General features: G+C 33.5%; 1 pseudogene; it reads right to left on the reverse strand.

Moving 5' to 3' along the window:
• Positions 1–12764, reverse strand: part of LOC113255451 (60S acidic ribosomal protein P0-like) — a 59982-nt pseudogene extending 47218 nt beyond the window's left edge.
• Positions 12765–23505: the final 10741 nt, after the last annotated feature.

Raw genomic sequence — 23505 nt, forward strand, 5'->3', positions numbered from 1 at the left:
ACTGGTTACATTGACTAATCCCAATTATGAGAAGGAAATTGGTTTACTTATATACACTAGGACAGAGAGGATTATGCTTGGAATCTGGGGGATTCTCTGAAGCTTTTCTTACTATTCCATATCCAATGGTAAGTGTTAATGGAAGACTACGGCAATCCTATGAATACAGGACTACAGAAAAGACTTATTGGAAATGAAAATTTGGGTCACCTCTTAGATAAAGAACCTTTACAAACTGGGGCTCTGGCTAACAGGGAAAGATGGAATTCATGGTGAGCAAGGAAGTTACAGTTTTAGAAGTGAAGCTATTAGCTATAGATTGGTATGGTTCTTCCTTATTTATTTGAATATATTAAGTTATTTTTCCCTCCTGTTTCCCCTACGTATTTTATATAAAGAGTGCTGGAGGCACTATACTTTAAAATACTATTTTGGGGGTGCAGCACATCCAGTGGAAATACTACTAAACTACAAGAATTGCCATCCTCAGAGATGGATCTGAGGACTAATGAAACACTGCTTCTTCCTTTTGGGAAAGAGGGTAAGAGCCTTTACATTTGTATGAATGTTTATCAAGCTAGGCAGAGCATGAAACCATGGTTATTGTTATACAGAAATTATATGCATAGGAGGTTGAGAGTAGACACTGAGAAACCAAAGGTTTCTTTTTTCTCTTTGCTCTCAATCTCCATTGCACTCTTCTGTGCTGATGTAAGAAGTCTATGATACTACACACAAATTCCCTGGGTTAAGATTACAATTAAGGTCTTCCAATAGGAGGCACATATTGAAGATTAGAAGGAAGGAAAGAGGGAAATGTGACTCCCTTCACTTCAAGTTTCTGATGGCATCTCCAATAAGACAGTGCAGCAGAAGCTTCAGAACTGAAGGAGAGGACTGAGACAGTGTGACCTCTGGGCAGCTGCTTTAGACTAGACTAAGCTCCTGGGCATCTGGGATCCAGCAACAGAAGCCTTCTCTGCACAGAACCCTTAATGAATGTGAAAATTTTTGCATCTCCAGCACAGAAGAGAAAAAATAGTTACAAAATCTCGAGTTGCTTTATCTTTTCTTCTTTTTGCCCTATAACTTTATCTTTCCCACTTTTGCCCCTCCAGCTCTCCCAATACCATAATAACCAATACAGTAATAACTAATATTTCTATTTGAAAGAAGCAGAATACTATTTGTTATCTAAATGATACATGTCCCAAATCACTCTTTAAGGTTTCACTCCAAATGAGGGAGGGGCACTCTAGATAGGTGGAGAGGCATACTTAAGATCCAGATCACCATTTTGGACCTTCTTATGTCTGCTGTGCAGGACATGCCCAAAATGAACAGAAAGGATAGCTCACCATGTTCAAAGAGCTGAACTGTGATAGGCAAAAGAAAGAAAAGAATTTGTACTTCACCGTCTCTTTCAGTTACTGAAAGTGTGTACACTGATTTTAAAGCCCGCAGTCTGCCATGAACTCAGCTTAGTGAAGGGGGAATGATAATCTGGTATGATAGAGGTGTAAGCCAACTGAGTTGAGACTTAAACAGAGAAAAGAATAAAGGATTACATAATACAATCCAGTCCAAGGTGCCCAAATTGGCCCAAGAAGGAGTCATCGAGCTCTAACAAAGTTCAGGGAGCACAGAGTAAGACTGGCATTCACCGATGTCAGCAATCACATTTTAGTAGTCATTAATGTGATGCCATGGACCCTAGTGCCATAAGGATAACCTTATATAAATAAGCCCTTCCTTCTTATAACTAATTCTCAGCAGAGAGAGGAAGGCTGAGGAAATAAAAGACCAGGTACAAGTATTCACAAAAACTGAAAATTTTCTAATATGATTTTGATTTAAAAACCTGACAAAAATTTTAAAACATAAAGCTGCTTTAAGAATATAAATGCAAATATTAAAAGTAAATTTTAGGCAAATTGAATTCAGAACCATGACTAAGTGCTATTTATCACCAGACTATTAAGCTATTTAGAAACTTCCCAATAAAATACATATCTTTGATCCAAAGAAGAAACATCTATTATCATCTTACTGCTGTAATTTAATAGTATTCAAAACACATTTCTGAGAAATATTTTGAGTTCAACAGAAATATAAGAGTACATCCTCACATTATGAAAGCTATCTTTATCATAAAAATAACAATAACAAAACATTCCCCCCAAAATCCTTTAAAGTAAACAACCAAAAGCAATCCCATTAAGGTATGAATATAGCTAAAAGGCACCCATATCATTGTTAATACTTAACTATGTTTTAAAAGCTTTGGTTGACACAATGAAACACCTACCAGAAACAATACCTATATTAGTTGGGAAGGAGAAAAGGAAGTTATGAGAGCCCTCATGGCATAAAAATTAAGAGTTCAGACTTAAAGACCTCTTATACTGCAGGGCCTATGTCTCACTAACTGCCACCCACAAGGTTTGTTACCTTGAGATAATTACTTAACCACTGTACTTCAGTTTACTTATCTGAACATATATTAATGGACACGGGGGCTGCCTCCATAGTTTGGCTTATTGTAAATAATGGAGCAATAAACATAGGGGTGCATGAATCCCTTTGAATTATTGTTTTTGTATTTTGGGGGTAAATACCTAGTAATTTGATTACTGGATCTTAGGGTAGTTCTATTTCTAATTTTTTGAGGGAGCTCCATACTGTTTTCCACAGTGGCTGCTCAAGTTTGCATTCCCACCAACAGTGCACAAGGGTACCTTTTTTCTGTATCCTCCCCAGCACTTGTTGTTTCTTATGGTTTTGATTTTAGCCATTCTGACAGGTGTGAAGTGGTATCTCATTGTGGTTTTGATTTGCATTTCCCTGATGATTAGTGATTTTGAGCATCTTTTCGTGTGTCTGTTGGTCACCTGTATGCCTTTTTTAGAGAAAAGTCTGTTCATGTCTTCTGCCCATTTTTAATTGGATTATTTGGTTTTTGGGTGTTGAGTTCTATAAGTTCTTTATATATTTTGGATACTAACCCCTCATCATATATGTCATTTGCAAATATCTTCTCCCATTCTGTAGGTTGTCTTTTAGTTTTGTTGACCATTTCCTTCATTGTATAGAAGCTTTTTATTTTAATACAGTCCCAATAGTTTATTTTTGCTTTTGTTTCCCTTACGTCAGGAGAAATAGCTAGAAAAATGTTTCTATGACAGATGTCAGAGACATTATTGCCTGTGCTCTCTTCAAGGATTTTTATGGTTTCAGGTCTCACATTTAGGTCTTTCATCCATTTTGAATTTATTTTTGAGTATGGTGTAGGAAAGTGGTCCAGTTTCATTCTTTTGCATGTTGCCGTCCAGTTTTCCCAACACCATTTGTTGAAGAGACAGCCTTTTTCCCACTGTGTATTCATTCTTCCTTTGTCAAAGATTAATTGACCATATAACTGTGGGTTTACTTCTGGGTTTTCTATTCTAATCCACTGATCTATGTGTTTTTTTGTGTGTGTCAGTACCATACTGTTTTAATTATTACCATTTTGTAATATAATTTGAAATCTGGAATTTGATCCCCTCCAGCTTTGCTTTTCTTTTTCAAGATAACTTTGGCTATTTGGGGTCTTTGTGGTTCCACAGAAACTTTAATATTGTTTGTTCTAGGTTCTGTGAAAAATGCTTTTGGTATTTTGATAGGGATTGTATTAAATCTGTAGATTGCTTTGGATAGTACAGACATTTTAACAATATTTGTTCTTCCAACCTATGAGTATGGAATGCCTTTCCATTTCTTTGCATCATCTTGAATTTCTTTCATCAGTGCTTTATATTTTTCGGAGTCCTTAACCTCTTTTTTAGGCCTATTCCTAGGTATTTTATTGTTTTGAGTGCAAGTGTAGTTGGGATTGTTTTCTTAATTTCACTCTCTGATGCTTCATTATTAAGTGTATAGGAATGCAACACATTCCTGTACATTGAGCCTTTTGTATCCTGTGACTTTATTGAATTCATTTATCAGTTCTAGTAGTTTTTTGGTGGAGTCTTTAGGGTTTTCTATATATAGTATCATGTCATCTGCAAATAGAGTTTTACTTCTTCCTTACTAATTTGAGTGTCTTTATTTCTTTATATTATCTAAATTCTGTGGGTAGGACTACCAGTATTATGTTGAATAACAGTGGTGAGAATGGATATCTTTGTCTTGTTCCTGACCTTAGGGGAAAAGCTCTCATTTTTTTTACCATTAAGTATAATGTTGGCTATGGGTTATTCATATAAGGCCTTTATTATGTTGAGGTATGTTTCCTCTCTACCTACTTTGCAGAAGGTTTTTATCATGAATGGATGTTGTACTTTATAAAATGCTTTTTCCGTATCTATTGAAATGATTATATGGTTTTTATCCATTCTCTTATTGACGTGATGTATCACGATTGTTTTGTAATGACTGAACTACCTTTGCATCCCAAAAATCAACCCCACTTGATTGTGGTGTATGATTTTTTTAATGTACTGTTGGGTTCTGTTTGCTAATATGTTAAAGAGAGAGGGGACCCAAATAAACAAAATCAATAGTAAAAGAGAAAAAATAACAACCAACACTGCAGAAATACAAACAACTGTAACAGAATATTATGAAAACCTATATGCCAACAAATTGGGCAACTTAGAAGAAGCGAATAAATTCTTAGAAACATATAACCTACTAACACTGAAGTAGGGAGAAATAGAAAATTTGAACAGACTGATTACCAGCAATGAAATTGAATCAATAATCTAAAGACGCCACAAAAACAGAAATCCAAAACAAGACAGCTTCACGGGTGAATTCTACCAAACATCTGAAGAGTTCATACCTAGTCTTCTCAAACTTTTCTAAAAAATAGAAGAGAAAGGAAAACTTCCAAATTCATTACATGAGGCCAGTATCACCCTGATACCAAAATCAGATAAGACAGCACACAAAAAAAAGAGAACTAGGGGCCAATATCTCTCATTAATATAGATGCAAAAATCCTGCTACATAAGGCTACTCCTTCAAGGACAGGAGATGTAACTTATCTGCTTAATACACAGAAACAAACACAGAGTCAGGCAAAATAAGGAGACAGAGGGGTGTCTTCCAAATGAATGAGTAAGACAAAACCTCAAAAAAAGCTAAACAAAATAGAGATAAGCAATCTACATGATAAAGAGTTCAAAGTAATGCTCATTAATATGCTTCACAGTGAGAATGTCAACAAAGAGAAAAATAAAAGAACCAATCAGAGCTAAAGACTGTAATAACTGAAATAAAAGATACACTAGAGGGGTTCAAAAGATGATTAGATGATGCACAAGAATGAATTGGCAATCTAGAAGACAAGGTAGTAGAAATCACCTAAGCTGAACAAAAACAACAACAAAAACAGTTTAAAAAAGATGAGGATAGTTGAAGAAGTTCTTGGACAATATCAAGTATTCTAACATTCACATTAAACGATCTCAGAAGGAGAAGATAGAGAGGAAAGGGCAGAAAACTTATTTAAAGAAGCAAAGGCTAAAAATTTCCCTAACTTGAAGATGGAAACTTCCAGAGCCAGGAAACACAGAAAGCCACAAACAAGATGAGCCCAAAGAGGTCCACACCAAGACACATTATAATTAAAATGTCAAAAATTAAACATAAAGAAAGAATCTTAAAAGCAGAGAAAAGCAACTAGTTATTTACAAGGGAATGCCCATACTAAAGATGGTTTTTCAGCAGAAATTTTGTAGGCCAGAAGGGAGTGACATAATATATCCAAAGTGCTGAAAGGAAAAAACCCCACAACTAAGAATATTCCAACCTGACAAGATCACCATTCAGAATTAAAAGAGAGCTGAAGAGTCCCAGAAAAACAAAAGTTAAAGAGATCATCATCACTAAACCAGCCTTCTAAGATGTTTTAAAGGGACTTCTTTAAGCAGAAAAGAAAAGGTCATAACTACAAGAAAATTGTAAAAAGAAATCTCAATGATAAAAGCAAACGTACAGTAAAAGTAGTGGATAAACCACTTATAAAGCTCGTATGAAAGTTAAAAGACAAAGTAGTAAATCAACTATATCTACAAAATTAAGGAATACACAAAATAAAAAGATGAAAATATGATGTCAAGTATATAACATCTGGAGTGGGAATAGAAATGTAGAGATTTTTTAATGAATTTGACTTAAACAACCATCAACTAAAAATAGAGCACAACACAGATCAATTGTTATATACGAACTTCATGGTAACAACAAACCAAAAACTTATAATAATACACAAAAAATGAGAAATTAACCCAACATTACACTAAAGAAAGTCATCAAATAACAAGTGAATAGAGCAAGAGACAGAAGAAAGAGAGAAAAAATTACATAAACAGAAAAATGAAAAAAAAATCAATAATTACTTTAAATGTAAATGGAGTAAATGTTCCAATGAGAAGACAGAGGGCTGAATGGATTCAAAAAAACACAAGACCCATATATATGCTGCCTGCAAGAGACTCACTTCAGACCTTAAGACACATACAGACTGAAAGTCAAGAGATGGAAACAGATGTTCCATGCAATTGGAAACAAAAAGAAAGTTGGGGCAACAATATTTGTATCAAACAAAACAGTCTTTAAAAAAAGATGGTAATCAGAGACAAAGAAGGGCATTACATAATGATAAAAGGATCAGTCTAACAAGAGGATATAACAATTGTAAATATCTATGCACCCAATACTGGAGCACCTAAATATAAGAAGCAAATATTAGCAGGAATAAAGAGAGAAACTGACAGTAATACAATGGCAGTAGGGGACTTTATCATCCCACACACATCAATGGATAGATCCTACAGATAGAAAATCAATAAGAAAATATCAGACTTAAATGACACTTTAGAACGGATAGACTTAATATATACCTAACATTCCATCCAAAACCAGCATACACATTCCACTCAAGTGCACATGGAACATTCTCCAGAATGGATCATATGTTGGGCCACAAAAAAACTCAATAAACTTAAAAGACTGAAATCAAATCAAGCATCTCTTCTAACCACAAATGGTATGAAACAAGAATTACTGGAAGAAAACAGGAAAAATCACAAATAAATGGAGATTAAACAACATGTTACTGAACAACCAATGGGTCAACAAAGAAATGAAAGAGTAAGTCAAAAAATACCTGGAGAAAAATGAAAGCTGAAACACAATACCACTTTAAAACCTACTGTACATAGCAAAAACAGCTGTAAGAGGCAAGTTCATAGCCAGATAGGCTTACCTCAGAAAATTAAAAAAAAAAAAAAATCTAACACTACACCTAAAGGAAATAGAAAAAGAAGAAATAATGAAGCCCAAAGTTAGTAGAAGAAAGAAAATAATAAAGATAAGAGTTAAGATAAATGAAATCGTGGGGCGCCTGGGTGGCGTAGTCGTTAAGCGTCTGCCTTCGGCTCAGGGCGTGATCCCGGCGTTCCAGGATCGAGCCCCACATCAGGCTCCTCCACTAGGAGCCTGCTTCTTCCTCTCCCACTCCCCCTGCTTGTGTTCCCTCTCTCGCTGGCTGTCTCTCTCTATCAAATAAATAAATAAAATCTTTAAAAAAAAAAAAGATAAATGAAATCGAGACTTGTAAAAAATGGAAAGCATCAATGAAATCAAGATTCCTTGAAAAGATAAAGAAAATTGATAAACCTTTACCCAAACTCATTAAAAAAAGAGAAAGAAAAGACCAAATAAACAAAATAATAAATGAAAGAAAAGTTACAACCGACATCACAAAAACACAAAAGATTATAAGAGAGAAATAGAACAACTATACACTAACAAATTGGACAACCTAGAAGAACTGGATAAATTCCTAGAAACACACAATCTTTTAACACTGCATCAGGAAAAAATGGAATATCTTAACAGACGAATTAATGTTAACAAACTTAAATAAGTAATCAAAATACTCCCAACAAATAATCCAGGACCAAACAGATTCACAGGTGAATTCTACAAACTTTTAAAGAAGAGTTAATATCTATTGTTCTCAAAATATTTCCCAAAATTGAGGAAGAAATGTTTCCAAACTCATTCTTGAGGGCAGCGTTACCCTGATACCAAAACAAGATAAAGACGCAACATACACAAAAAAATTATGGGCCAATATCCCTGATGAACATAGAAGCAAAAATCCTAAAGAAAATATTAGCAAACTGAATTCAAAAATACACTAAAAGGGTTATACACCATGATCAACTGGGATTTACTCCAGGAATGAAAGGATGTTTCAATATCCACAAACCAGTCTACATGATAACCATATTAAAATGAAGGATAAAAATCATATAATCATCTCCATAGATGCAGAAAAAGCATTTGACAAAATTCAGCATCCATTTATGATAAAAACTGTCAACATGATGGGTAGGTATAAAGGAAACATACCTCAACATAATAAATAACATATAAGACAAACCCAAAGCTAACATCATACTCAATAGTGAAAAGCTGAAAGCTCTCCCTCTATGGTCAAGAACAAGGCAAGTGTGCCTACTCTCACCACTTTATCAACAGAGTATTGGAAATCCAAGCCACAGCAAACACACCGGAAAAAGAAAAGAAAGGCATCAAAATGGTAAGGAAGAAGTAAAATTGTCCAATTTGCAGATGGCATGACAGTAAATATAGAAAACCCTAAAACCTCCACCAAAAAGAAATTAGTTTTCATTGTTTTGGTTTCTCATTTATTAAAACTAGTGAATGAATGAATTCAATAATATTGCAGTATACAAAATTAATATACAGTAATCTCTTGTGTTTCTATTCACTAATAACAAACTATAAGATAGAAAAATTAATAAATCAATCTCATTTATGATTGCATCAAAAGAATAAAATGCCCAGAAATAAATTCAACCAAAGAGGTGAAACACCTGTACTCTGAAAACTATGACAACAGTGAAAAAAATTAAAAATAACATAAATAAATGGAAATGTATTCTGTGCTCATAGATTGGAAGAATTAATATTCTTAAAATGTCCATACTGTCCAAAATAATATACAGATTCAATGCACTCTCTATCAAAATATCAATGGCATTTTTCACAGAACCAGAACAAATAATCCTAAAATTTGTATGGAACCACAAAAGACCCCAAATTGCCAAAGCAAGCTTTAAAAAGAAGAACAAAGCTGGGGGTAACATGTTCTCTGATTTTGAACTATACCATAAAGCTGTAGTGATCAAAACAGCATGATACTGGAACAAAAATAGACACACAAATCAAAAGAACAGAACACAGAACCCAGAACCCAGAAATAACTCTATGATTTTATGGTCAATTAATCTACAACAAAGGAAGCAAGAATATACAATGGGGAAAAGACAGTCTCTTCTTCAATAAATGCTGTTGGGAAAACTGGACAGCTACATGCCAAAAAAAAAAAAAAAAAAGAAAGAAAGAAAGAAAAGAAAAAGAAAAGAAAAAGAGCCACTCTTACATAATAAACAAAAATAAATTCAAAATGGATTAAAGACCAAAATATAAGACCTGAAACCATAAAACTACTATAGGAAAAAATAGGCAGTAAACTCTTGAACATTGATCTTAGCGATATTCTTTGATCTGTCTCCTCAGGCAAGAGAAACAAAAGCAAAAATAAACTATGGGGACTACATCAAACTAAAAAGCTTTTGCATAGTGAAGGAAACCATCAACAAAACTAAAAGACAACCTATTGAACAGGAGAAGATATTTTCAAATGGCGTATCTGACAAGAGGTTCATGCCCAAAATTTACAGCTAACTCATATAACTGAACACACACACACACACACACACACACAAAAACAAATAATCTGATTAAAAATGAGCAGAGGACCTCATAGACATTTTTGCAAAGAATACACACAGTTGGTCAACAGGCACATAAAAACATGCTTAATATCATTACTCATTAGGGAAAATGCAAATCAAAACCACAATGAGACATCACCTCATACCTTCCATAATGGGTAATATCAAAAAGACAAGAAATAACAAGCGTTGGCAAGGATGTGGAGAAAAGGGAACCCTCATGCACTGTCAGAGGGAATGTGATTTAATGTAGCCACTATGAAAAACAATATGGAGATTCCTCAAAAAATTTAAAATAAATACCACATAATGCAACAATTCCAAAGACCATATAATCCAAGAATTCCAAATACCATATAACCCAATAATCCATTCCATAGACACACACACATATATACACACACACACACACTCATACACATAATGGAATATTATTCAGCCATAAAAAATAATGAAATCTTGTCATCTGCAAGTACTTGGATAGATAAGAGGGTATTAGGCTAAGTGAAATAAGTCTGACAGAAAAAAACAAACACCATATGATTTACCCTACATGTGAAATATAAAAAATAAAACAAATGAACAAACACAAATAAAGAGAAACAGACTCGTGAATACAGGTAACAAACAGGTGGTTGCCAGAGGGAAAGAGCATGGAAGAATGGGTGAAATAATTTAAGGGGATTAAGAGGTATAAATGTCCAGTAATAAGTCTCTGTGATGTAAAATATAGCATATGGACTAGAGTTAATAATACTGTAATGACTTTGTATGGTGATAAATGATAATTTATTGTGGTGATATTTTCATAATATATATAAATGTCAAATCATTATGTTGTACACTTGAAACTAATGTAATATTGCATGTTAACTATATTTCAGTAAAAAAATAAAAAACAATAATTAATTAATTATTAATTAATTAATTAATTAAAATTCAAGCCTGTTAAAAAAACAGAGTAAAGTCGTAGTTATGGGGGGGCAGGGGTGGTGATAAGATTGATTTCATTTAAGGGTACAAACTTAAAACGTAAAATGACAGTAAATAAGCCATAGATATTTAATGCAGCATAATGAATAGACAATAATATTTTATAATAATGGCATGATGTGATAAATATTGCTTCAAGGGCAAACATATTACAATATATAAATGCATCAACGTAAAAGGCTTTACACCTTAAATTTACACAATGTGAAAAAAATTTACTTACACAGTGTAATATCAAATTCATCAAAGGAAAAAAAAAAGAAAAACAGAAAACTAAAATAATGCCTCCAGAGTCATTTTTTTAAGGACTGTATGCAAGAACAAATAAGGTTGAATGCAGAGGGCCAAAATTAGAGTAAACACAACTTAAAAACATTATGCGATAGAAATGTGATATTCTATACTAATATTGAATACTTCCCTTTATAACCACATAGCAATATCCATTTAGTAAGCTGTGCAATCTTACTACATGCAAAAAAATTCTTTATAAGTAAAATACAGATTGAAAGAAATTTATTTGAAAATATTTAGTGACTGCCATACTCAGAAGCCCAAATGGTGCTATTTTACTATGTCTAAACTATGAGGAAATCATTAAAGTCTTCATAGCAAGACAGAAAACCCTGGGGAGTCTACTAACAATTTAGCATGCCAATTCTTGTGGTAATGTTAATTTTACTTTTCACAGAGTTCTGCTGAAATGCTGTTCGTTATAATTAAGACTTTGTAACTACAGACATGTAAAAAAAAAAAATGTGTGGCTTATTATACCAGAGACATCATTTAGCATGTATTATCTCACAGCAGGGCATTTAGACCTAAGAAATGTTTCTTTAAACTTATTACCTTAAAAAGTAAGTATTGGTAAAGATCTTTCACTGAAAGAGTTTTTGATTCCAAAGGAGGGGTTCTATCCTAGGATTTACAGATCCTACTGATGGGGTCCATGAATAAAATTCAGATGATCTGTGCATGTGGATTAGGAAAAAAGAAGTCATATATTTTCACTAACCTCCAACTGAAAATTTATCATTTTCTTGAAGTATGACTTTAGCCAACAAATCACAACAACAATATTTATAAACTTCTCATCATAGGAACTGTTTTCCTATCACATTTTGTTACAAATATGAAGTATGATTTACACTCACCACGGCTTAAAAATTACTATTGTTATTAAGCATTAAATATTTGCCTGGATCTTGTTGTTAAATATATTACAAAGCCTTTTTATTACGATATCACAAATTTGATTTCTCATGTTCTGATAACTGTTTTAATATAACTGATTCTCTAGGTAATTTTCTGCATTTCATCTCATGCATTTAAAATATTAAAGACATAATTCTGAAAGGGGATATATAAACTTCATCAGACTTCCAAATGGACCCATGGCACCATGATGGCTCTGTAATGTATCAACAGAGCTAAGATAAACAACATTTCTCAGAATCCCCTATCCTGTGTGATTCCAGTTAGTGTGGGGCACAGAGACACTTTTGTGAGACTTGTGGGCACAAGTGAAGCAGCAGCCATATGGCTTTTTATTGGGAAGGGCAAGGTGAAGTCATCAGGTGCCTCTGCAGATCATGCCCACTGCAGCTTTTCACCTTGGTTTATTGGTATGACACACAGTCTGAGCCTGCAACCAACCATGCCACCCTTTGCTGAATCCTCCTTCAGCTTCTCTTGGGCGAGATATGTGTTTAGCTCTGTGATGATGACGGGCACCTGTTTCTCCTGTATGACATCAACATCATCAAGGTGGAAAGCAGCAAAAAGTAGGAAGAAATGACTTCCAATCCATTTTTTCATTTCAGCAAATGCTTGTGAATTACAGCTTGTTCTTTTCCACCTAACATCAGCCTTCTCTTCCCAACTGCTTGTCCAATTTTTCAGAATTTCACACTCTAGCATCACATACAAAGACGGTAGCCTTATAGACATCTTACCAGCTACCACAATTATATAAACCCTTATAAAAATCTCTTATAACAAATATATATCTGCATACATATATATATATATCTCTTAATTTTTCGGCTTCTGACTGAATACTGATACAGCACAAAAATTATATTAAGAAACCCTGTTTTGTTTTATTTTTTTATAATAATATTTTTTATTATACTATGTTAGTCACCCTGTTTTAAAACAGATTTTCATATTATCTGTAGACATTGATAATTACAAGGCCATTAAATTAGCTAACACTTATTCTAATTTAAAAATAAGTGCTGGCTAATGTTTTCTGGTTATTAGGATGTATGTAGGTTAAACTCGGAATAAAACAACTTAATCACATATTTTTGCTGAGTTTATCACATATTTAATTGTTCAGACCAAGTATATTAGGAAGACAACCCTGAAATGGAGAGCAGAAGGGGGAAAAAAAAGCAACAGAGGAAAGAAAATACTACCAGGAAATGTTTCTTTCATAGCAGGGAGAAGGAATTATTAAAGAGCAGTCTTAAAATGTCATGACTCAATTCAAGGGGATAACTTAATTCTGCTTCTAGTTGAGTTCATAATACACTTCAGTCTTATCCCATGGTGTAATATTCAGTCTTATGTTTCTGTCTTACTCTAGGATTGGCATTTAAAGAATTTATGTGATTTATTGTGTCATAAGTGACAGAACATCACCACCGAAATATAGGGACATGTTCCCAGCCATTTTAAGAAAGAATGGAGATTTCTCAATCATAGAAGAAAGACATACTTAGATTAAGACTTGAATGTGTTGCAAAAATTTGTTTGACTATTTTTGTGCAATGGTTGAGGCTGAGTATCTATGTTGCTAACTCTCATCTGACTGCAGACGGAATGAATAATGCATTTAGATATATGAGCATTTTGTCTTTAGACTAAGAACACTGAGGAACTGCTCTAAAAGTAGGAAAAGTCCATGTAACTGGCCCAATTTTTCCCCTCTTATATTCCAAACGTGTTAGAATTTTCTGTACCACTGTGAAGCCGAAATTATTCCCTTTCGCGGATTAAGCATTCAAAATATGACCAATGCTAGATTTGTGTGTAGAATCCTCAAAATACAGTCAAATGCCTGCACTGGTCATCAGTGAAGCCGTGATTCACAATCTCCTCAAAATACAGTACAAAGTCTGAAACCCGTATTCTCAATGGCATAAATAACAGGTCTGACTTCTACACGTTGCTCAATCCACAGAAGATTCAGAGAATGACAAAGGTGAAATAATAGTCTAGAAATCAGAGCATCTCAGCAGATTGATAATTTTGTATTACTCTTCTACCACATAAATTGCAAGGAGCTCATTTTCATTTATTTAATAATAGAAATCTGGAATTTTAGAATGTTTAGTGTTAGGGAGATCTGAAGCTCAATGCAAAATACTATCTGTCAGTCTATGAAATACTTTTTTCAATTTCTATAATTTAATAGATTTGTCAAAACATCATCCATATTGAGTTAAGAATGACCTCACTGAAACAAAATCAGTTTAAGATAAACTCTATTTCTTGGAGAAGTCTCTCATTTTCTCAGCTATGTATTATGTAAGTCACTGTAACAGGACCAATTATCTGAGGCATAGTAAGAATCAATGATGCATAAAAGTTTTTCAATATCAAGTTCAGAGCAAAGCAAAAGGTGATTTAAGTAATGTGAATGTTAATATAGACGAAATAGAAAGTCATAGCTGTTCATTATGCTGAGAAAACCAATCAGTTTGCTACACTTAAGGAAATTTTTTTTAAATAAAGAAATAATTCAAAAGGAAATTTCATCAATATTTTCCGAGATTATAATATCAAGATTGTGTGTGCGTGTGTGTGTTGTAAATCTTTCAAAAGCGATAAAAATGGAGAACCTAAGGCTCTTAAATTCTGTCATGGTTTGTACCATGGATGCCCAAGGACGCGATTGATAGTAATTATGGACAAAGACAAAATAAGCATCTCTCTGCTAACAGCAAGGACCACTGCTGAGCTCATGTGAAGGAATAATGGGTAAAACTGTTACTTTTAGAATTGATGCTCACTATGCAGATCTCTATTCTGTACACAAATCTCTAACTGAAAAGAAACTGTGAATTTTCCTCTTAGAGACTTCTAATTTTTGCACTTATTCATTTGTACTTATGTTACAGAGTAATTTTTTTTCCCCATTTAGAGGCTTTAAGAGCTTTACTCCAAATAAAAAAAAGGGCCATAAAAACTCCCTAATGTAGACCATAGATAAAGAAAGAAAGTGCAGGGGGAAATGCGTACATTTTCCATCACTCTACTTGAAAACTTGTTTACTCAACAGTGTCACAATGGAGTTTTAATCAGATTAAATTCGTCAAGGGTAACTGAAGGTTTTACTGTGTTGATGGTATGCAGCATGTCTTCAAGATCTTCTTTCACATCTTTAAGACAAAGACATAAGTATAAAACTTCTAGATATCCTCTTAGCACTCTTTTAAGAATTTAGAGTTTTCCTGACAAAAATTTTCATCCTGAGCACAAGGACCTCAACTTCTGATGATAAACAGAATGGCCAGTAATATATGCTAAGTAAGTATATTTGTTGCTTAAATGGAAGAATTCATAATCTTGAACTTTCACAATGAAATATCTTTATTTTCAACATGGCCGATATTTCTAGCATAGAGGTGGTTTTTCAGTCAGGAATTAAAAATTCCTGCCCTTTTGCTACTCCCTAAAATCTCATTTATGAGGTGTCTGCCATAAAACTCCCACCTTAAGCCTATGGAAGACAGTTCATATTCAAGATAATTGTCTAAGAAATAAGCTGCCAACTATTCATTCCTTCAAACTTTTTCAGGCTTTTTCCATGTTTCCAGGTAATCAGAAAACTGCCATAATCACTTCGCTTCCTCGTGTAATTGCATTACGTTTTGTTCAGGGAGTCTACCAACGGCTGATCATATGCGGAAGATCTTTTTCATGTTTTACAAAGTTTCTATATTGAGAATAAGGACCATTATGTTGTTCAAATGGATAAACATCCTAACAATACATGAGTTCTCTTGCACTTTTATCCCTTCTGTTAAGAATCTAACAAACTCAAATATATACTGAGATGGTCTATCTTTCCCAACAACTTGTTTATTTAGCTGTTTGGTTGGTTTTGACATGTGCAATCTCCTGTTCAATTCTGTGCCCAGCTTAGCCCATGCATCATATATTACTGGTTTTTAGCTCAGAGTCTACATTTTTCTTGTCAATCATCACAAATTACTTTTAGATTAGATAATAGATAACAACAATAAAAAGTATATTGTGATATATGTTAAAAACAAAATGGTAAAAGTAGATCTAAAAACGGGATATGAAATATTAGTTTGCATTGCTGAAATCATTGTTTTAATTCTAGTCTATCACAAATGAGTCCTCATGAACCAATCCCTCTGAGCTTCATAATCCTCTTTAAAAGTTACTAATAAACATTTTTATTCTACATTGTTCTTCACTGGCACTTAGGGAAATATTAAGGTTTTTTTTATTACTTTATGTCAACTTCCTTCAGTACGTATCTATGCCATCTGTATACTGTCATATACCCTATGCGTAGTTTTAAAAATATTGCTTGAATAGCTCAATAATTTTTTTTTTTTAATTTCAGGATAAGCATTGTTTTATCTTTCTCAACAATACCTAAGCACTCCTGGCCACATCATAAGAAGATGGCTATCATGGAACAAGGAAACCAACAAATGAAATGTCTGGGCTACAGCTTCATAGTTACCTCTTTCTGACCAAGTGTCTCTCTGTCTTTTAGGAAAGTAAAAAGCATATTTGTAAATAAAACAAAGAATCAAATCTATTTTGTTGCTACAAAATGCCCAGAGTACAAAATAAACCGATGTCTTTAATGAAGCAAACAACTACTCATAAATGTCAACTCTGGACTTTATGTGGGTAAAAACTACTACAAAAGGAACAAACATTTTTTTTCAGCATTTCAAGAACTCCTAAGGTTTTTCAGTTAAAAAGTCACTTTTGGATAAACTAGAGGTTCAGTGACAGGATAAAATAAAAACAAATGCAAATGACCCATTTGTTTTACTATCAAAAATGTCAATGATAACAAAAATGGGTTTGAGATAAAAATAAAAGTTAGAGAAAAGAAACTTCTGGAAAATAAGTTCAGAATATTTCAAAAATTGAAAGATCAAACTGTATGTGTTATTCATATAAACTGCCACCTCTACCTTACCTCTTTTAATTTTCATATTACTAATCATTGCACATTTTCCCACTTATTCAGAGTTAAAACTATGGTATCATCTTTGATTTTTTTCACCCTTTCCCCTCACATCAATTGAACTGAAAGAAGGGAATTTCACTGAAATGTTTCTCATCACTGTCCCTCCCACTGAATAAAATATAGGCTTCCCACCATGGAATTAAGATCTTTCATGGTTTCAACTAATCTTATCTATTTAGCTTTGCTTCCTACTACTTATTTCATAAAATTTTCTTTCCAATACCTTTAAGTCTGGGAACTATCAATACATCTTAAATAAATTCTTAAGAATGTTCTTACTCTATACTCTGATCTCATTTATTATCCATCTAAGGTTTACCAATATTTTATATCCCAATTTTAATTACACTGATTCTCTGAATGAGTGCAATACTTCATTCATTCAGTGATTGCTTGTTTTCTACATCTTTTTCAATAAGTATGTTGCATACAAAGGAAAACCTTAACATGTTGTGGAAGGTGAGAGAGTTATAATATAGTCTATACTTTCTAGCGACTTCAATTCTACATTTAATTTTTATATAACTGATTTTTCTCCACAATGGGATTATAGCAACTTAGAACCAGTCTTCACATTTTGCATTTTTATTTCCCTTAGTTTTTAGCACCAATACTCGTTTTATTGTATTCCTGAAATTTTTTTTAAAAACTCAAAAAAAATATAATGATGATGTTATCTCTACTGAGTTTCTGGGTAAACAAAGTTTATAAAGTAAGTAGTATTATAAGCCAGAAGATACAGTTATTTCTAAGCTAAAATCATTCATTGTTTATAATACTGGGGTGTGGGTGTAGCCTCTACTGATAGGTATCACCTGTGAAGTATAATCCTCTCTTAAGGGAAAAGCAATAATGGACAGCAAAAAGATAGCTGTGATTTTTTTGTAATGCGCTCATTAAAACATTTGTTTAGATGACTTCCAGCCAGATGAAATTACTGTAGCTGCAGGAAAGATCTCATTCCAAAGGTAAAGAGTCTACTTTGATTATCTTTTAAACCCTTAGAGAAAATGTACTAATTCTCCATTAGGGACTTGAGAGTTATTCAACAGGGACCATCGCTGAGCAGGAGATGTTTTATTAAGTCAGTTAACTTCCTCCTCTGTATGGTCTCAGAAAATCAAAGCCAATGTTGATTGAAGCTAACGATCTATTACAGAAGGTAAAACATTAACTAATTTATGATCACTTAATCCTAGATTTAGAAGATTTTATGTTGAATTAATTCGCACTTTCTCTCTCAGATAGTCCCTGTAAGATGGGATAGGTCTTACTTTAAGAAATCTTTCAAAATGTGGGATTTTCAAACATCTACCTGTAGGTATTCTAGTGCTTAAAAATTTTCACAGCATGGAAATCTATACCACTAACAGTCCAGGTTTATTGTACTTTGCTTTTTTTTTTTTTAAATCGCTAAAAAAATAATCAACTGTCCACCTTTTCTATGAGATCTCTTCATATACATGAAGAATAATACTCAGTTATAAGAGACTTCTATAAAATCCTAATAGAAAAGGTATATTCACCACTGATAAAACTGTATAGGTCGCATTCAACACCAAATTTCTTTGCCACTTTTCATGCAGTGGATTTGATACATTGTAAATATTCAACAAATGCTTCCTATTAATATAAATTGTATAGTCATTGAATGCTATTGCTATTCAATGGTCAAAAAATGGATTTTAAGAGATATACAGATAGACAAATCTTTAGTAAAAAATAGACAATCAACAATTTTAATTAAATGCAGTGTTTTAGGGCAAAAACTCCATGGTTTCCATGGAGAAAAATAATAATACAAATAACTGAGCCCACAGAAATACAAAGGATCTATAAAGGTCTACTATGAAAAACTATATGCCTACAAACTCTCTCCCTTTCTCCCTCTCTCTCTCTCCCTCTTTCTCTCTCTCTCTCTCTCTCTCTTTATATATATATATATATATAGAGAGAGAGAGAGAGAGAGAGAGAGAAGAAATTGAATAAGTAATCCAAAATCTACCAATGAAGAAAAGCCCAGGACCAGATGGCTTCGCTGCTGAATTTTACCAAACATTTAAAGAAGTATTAACACCAGTTATGTTCAAACTTTCAAAAAAAAGAAGAGGGAACACTCTCAAACTCATTTTACAAGGCCAGCACTGTCTGATACCAAAGCCAGATTCTGACACTCTAGCAAAGAAAGTTACAGGCCAATATCCCTGATGAATACAGATGCAAGAAATTATAGTATTCCCAATAAAATACTAGCAAACCAAATCCAGCAATACAGTAAAAGGATCATTCACCATTAACAAGTGGGATTTATCCCAGGTTTGCAAGGATGGTTAAACATATGCAAATTAATCTATGTAATACATCATATTAATAGAATGAAAGAAAAAATTATATAATCATCTCAACAGATACAGAAAAAGCATTTGACACAATTCAACATCTGTTCATTAAAAAAACACTTAACAAATTAAACATACAAGGGACATACCTCAGCATAATAAAAGCCATGTATAACAAGCCTGGAGCTAACATCATATTCAATAGTGAAAGGCTGAAATATTTTTCTTTAATATCAGGAACAAGACAAGGCTGCCCACTATCACGAACTCCTATTCAACATAGTTTTGTAAGTCCTAGCTAGAGGAATCAGGCAAAAAAATAAATAAAAGGCATCAGAATTCAAAAGAAAGAAGTAAAATTGTCTCTTTTCAGATGACACGAATTTATATATACAAAATCCTAAAGACAACTAAAAACTGTTAGAACTAATCAACAAATTCAGTAAAGTTTCAGGACATAAAATTACCATGCAGAAGTCAGTAGCTTTTCTGGACACTAAAAATAAATTTTCTGAAAGAAGAAGTAAAAGATATTGATCCCTTTTATAATAACATTAAAAACAATAAAATACCTAACAAATTTAGCAAGAGGTGAAAGTTTGCCGCGACACTGTCCACAGAGCTGCAGCATTGATTTGGGAAAAGGACGAGGCACAGACAGGTTAGCTTGCAAAAGAAAGCGTGGGTGCAGGGCACGACCGCCAGGCATGCCACCGCCAAGAGTGCGATCTCCCCGAACAGCGGCAACCTTGCATATTTATTGGCAATAAACAATCAAAGACGATCAAGGGAATAATCCGTATTTCATCCTAGTGAATAGTAGTACGTCACGGGGAAGGTCACAGGATTAGATGATGTAACGTTCAGCAGGTGAGGCCTATTCTTAAACATGTTTCTATGGACCCCGTGGGCTATTGTCAAGAGCAGTCAAGTTTCGGTTGGGGCAGTGTTCTGCCCTGCAGCCGACCAGGTATTCCTGGCCTCTCATTATCTGAGGGCAGCGTTCCACCCTGAGCGAGCTGGGTGTTCCCAACTGCTGTGTAAGCCGGGTGTTCCCGGCCGCTGTGCTCTGATGTTTAGGCTAAAGCCCGCAAGGTCACAAACATGTTTTCCTATTATATCCTTAGCATAAGCTCTCGGCCAGGGGCTGCTGCAAAAGATATCTATTCTGAAAAATGCAAGACATTGAAGATGAAATTGAGGATGAAAGAAATTGAGGATGACACAAATAAATGAAAAGGTATCCCATGTTCATAGGTTGGAAGAATTAATACTGTTAAAATATCAATACTGGGATGTCTGGGTGGCTCAGTCAGTTAAGAATCTGCCTTTTGGCTCAGGTCATGATCCCGGGGTCCTGAGATCAGGTCCTGCATCATGCTCCCTGTTCAGCAGGGAGCCTGCTTCTCCCTCTGCCTGTTGCTCCCCCTGCTTGTATGCTCTCTCTCTCTCTGTGACAAATAAATAAAATCTTTTAAAAATATACCAATACTACCCGTAGCCATCAACAGACTCAAGGTAATCACTATCCAGATTACAAAGGCATTTTTTTACAGAAATTTTTTAAAAAAATATTCTACAAATTTATTTTTTAAATATTATTTTTAAAAATTTTTCTACAACCACAGAAGACCATGAATAGCCAAATCAATCCTGAGACAGAAAAACAAATTAGGATCCTACTTCCTGATTTCAAACTGTATTATAAAGCTATAGGGCCTAGAACACTATGGTACTGGCAAAAAACCCAGACACATATAGACCAACGGAACAGAATCCAGAGCCCAGAAATGAACCAAAGTATATATGGCCAAATAATATTTGACAAGGGAGCCAAGAATATTAAATGGAGAAAAGACACTTCAATAAATGGTGCTGGAATAACTGGACATTCACATTTAAAAGTATGAAACTGGACCCAAACCTTACACCACTCACAAAAATTACCTTGAAATGGATTAAAGACTTAAATGTAAGACATGAAATTATGAAACTCTAGAAGAAAACAGGAATAAAGCTCCTTGACATGGGTTTTGATAATGATTTTCTGGAACTCTCAGCCAAAGCACAAGCAACGAAATAAAAAATAAACAATTCTTTCTCAATAAAATTGGAAAAATAATAAAAATGGGTAGAGTTGGAAAAAAGTTGGAATTGCTATGCCATAATTTAAATTTAAGATGATTTTTGTGTTAATCTTCTACATCTGTATTTTTTTTCTTCATGACATGTTAATATTTATCTTTACAAATTTCCCTTTATTGTATGTGATTCTCCATCAATTTCAAGATCTTTCTGAAGAAATTTATGCCCTCCAAATTACTATAGAGGCTTCTAAAATCTGCCTTTAAGTGTGGTCTTCATGTTATCATATTCAACACTAATTAAGTTGTTCAAAAATGCTGTTTAACAAAATACCCCTAATGAAAAGCACTTAGAATGGCTACTATGCCGCAGATTACAAATCTTTAGGGATATCGTTTCATTTATTTGAACTCTCTTGCATTTATTATAAAGAGATACAGAATAATTTTTTCTTTTGTTTGGTGGAAATAATCTGCCTAAAAGAAAAGCATAAGAAAAGAAAGCAAAAGAAAGGGTTGCAGAAGTCAAAATAAATGACATATATCATATTCTTTCAATCTACTGGGTCTTTCATAGAAAACTAACTAAATGCAAGGAGACTACCTTATCCCAATATCTGAAGGTAACTTATAAAAATGGGGGAAACTATTTGCTTTATACTGTTTAGAAACTGAAATAGCAAAATATTTTAACTTGGAGATAACCAGAAGGGTTGTAAATTGAAAGGTTCAGGAGACACTCAATTTAATGTCATTCATGACTCTTCACACAGAAGCCTTTGCTTATTTTTTTTTTTGTTATCATGTGGAATACACGAATATTAGATTCTAGTCCATCAAAGTTATGTAGTACACAACTCATCATGATGAATATTATAATCCTCGAATGCAAAAGCTATATTAGTAACAAAATAAAATCAGTGTTTTTCCCAAAAGTGGTCAGTATTCAGTTACCTTCATGAGGCCACATAAGGTAATTATTACAGATAAAATTAAATATGTTTGTTTGTTGAAATGGAGGACATTATCATTACCAATATACCTGCCCAGGCAAATCAGTGTTACTGACAGCATTGCCCCTTTCATCTAGCTCTTCAACTGATAAAGTTCTTATCACAAGTCGTTAAAATATTAGCTAATAGATACAAGGAAACAGAGTGCATTTTAAAAAAGAAGTGCTACTCACTAAAAGAAAATTTGAAAAAAACAAAATCAATTAAAACCCACCCCTTAAAGAAAATTTGACTCTAATTTCAAATGAAAAATGTGGTTCTCTGCAAAGATAGTCTTCTCTATCTAGGATAAAAATAGATGAACTTACAAAATACAGCAGCGTCTTGTTTAATCACAGAAGGACAACTGAGTATACGTTCTCAGAACTCTCCTTGGGTACATTTCCTGAAAAAGAAAATTTAGATAAACTTAAAGCCTAGACTTAAAAAAAAAAGTAACTATAACAAACTAAGTTTCTGTAATGGAAAGACCACGCATATTTGTACAAACTGTAGGCCTATCTAAATAACTTTTAAACTATATAATAGGGAGTGTTCCTAATGCCATCTGTGCCAATATTCAGGTCATGCAAAAGAATTTCTATCAATTTCTATACGGTTCCAAAATATCAAGCTTCAGTATATTAAGAATGAGTCAACTGAAGGTTTATATTCTAATAAAAAGTTCAAAATGATTTTGACTGGTATAAGACAAAAAAAAAGTTGTTTACACCATTTATATGCCACTGAGCAGCTAAGACACAGCAATGACTCCAAAGTCAGAGGACAAACTAAAAATCAAACTAGAATACCTGGTCCCATTTTTTTATTACCAACACAGTTGTTTCATGAAGATAGACTGAAACTGACAGAATGTTTTAAACATAATGAGGATGAATAAAAAGATGAAGCCCTTGAAAGATATACAAAAGAACAGCGTGAAGCTAAGCACCAGGTTCACTTTTGGATCCTTATACATTCTAAGCAGCATATCATGAAGAAATACAAGCCAGGTGGTTC

The sequence above is a fragment of the Ursus arctos genome, unplaced genomic scaffold, assembly GCF_023065955.2.
Source record: "Ursus arctos isolate Adak ecotype North America unplaced genomic scaffold, UrsArc2.0 scaffold_11, whole genome shotgun sequence".
In the NCBI taxonomy this organism is placed as follows: domain Eukaryota; kingdom Metazoa; phylum Chordata; class Mammalia; order Carnivora; family Ursidae; genus Ursus; species Ursus arctos.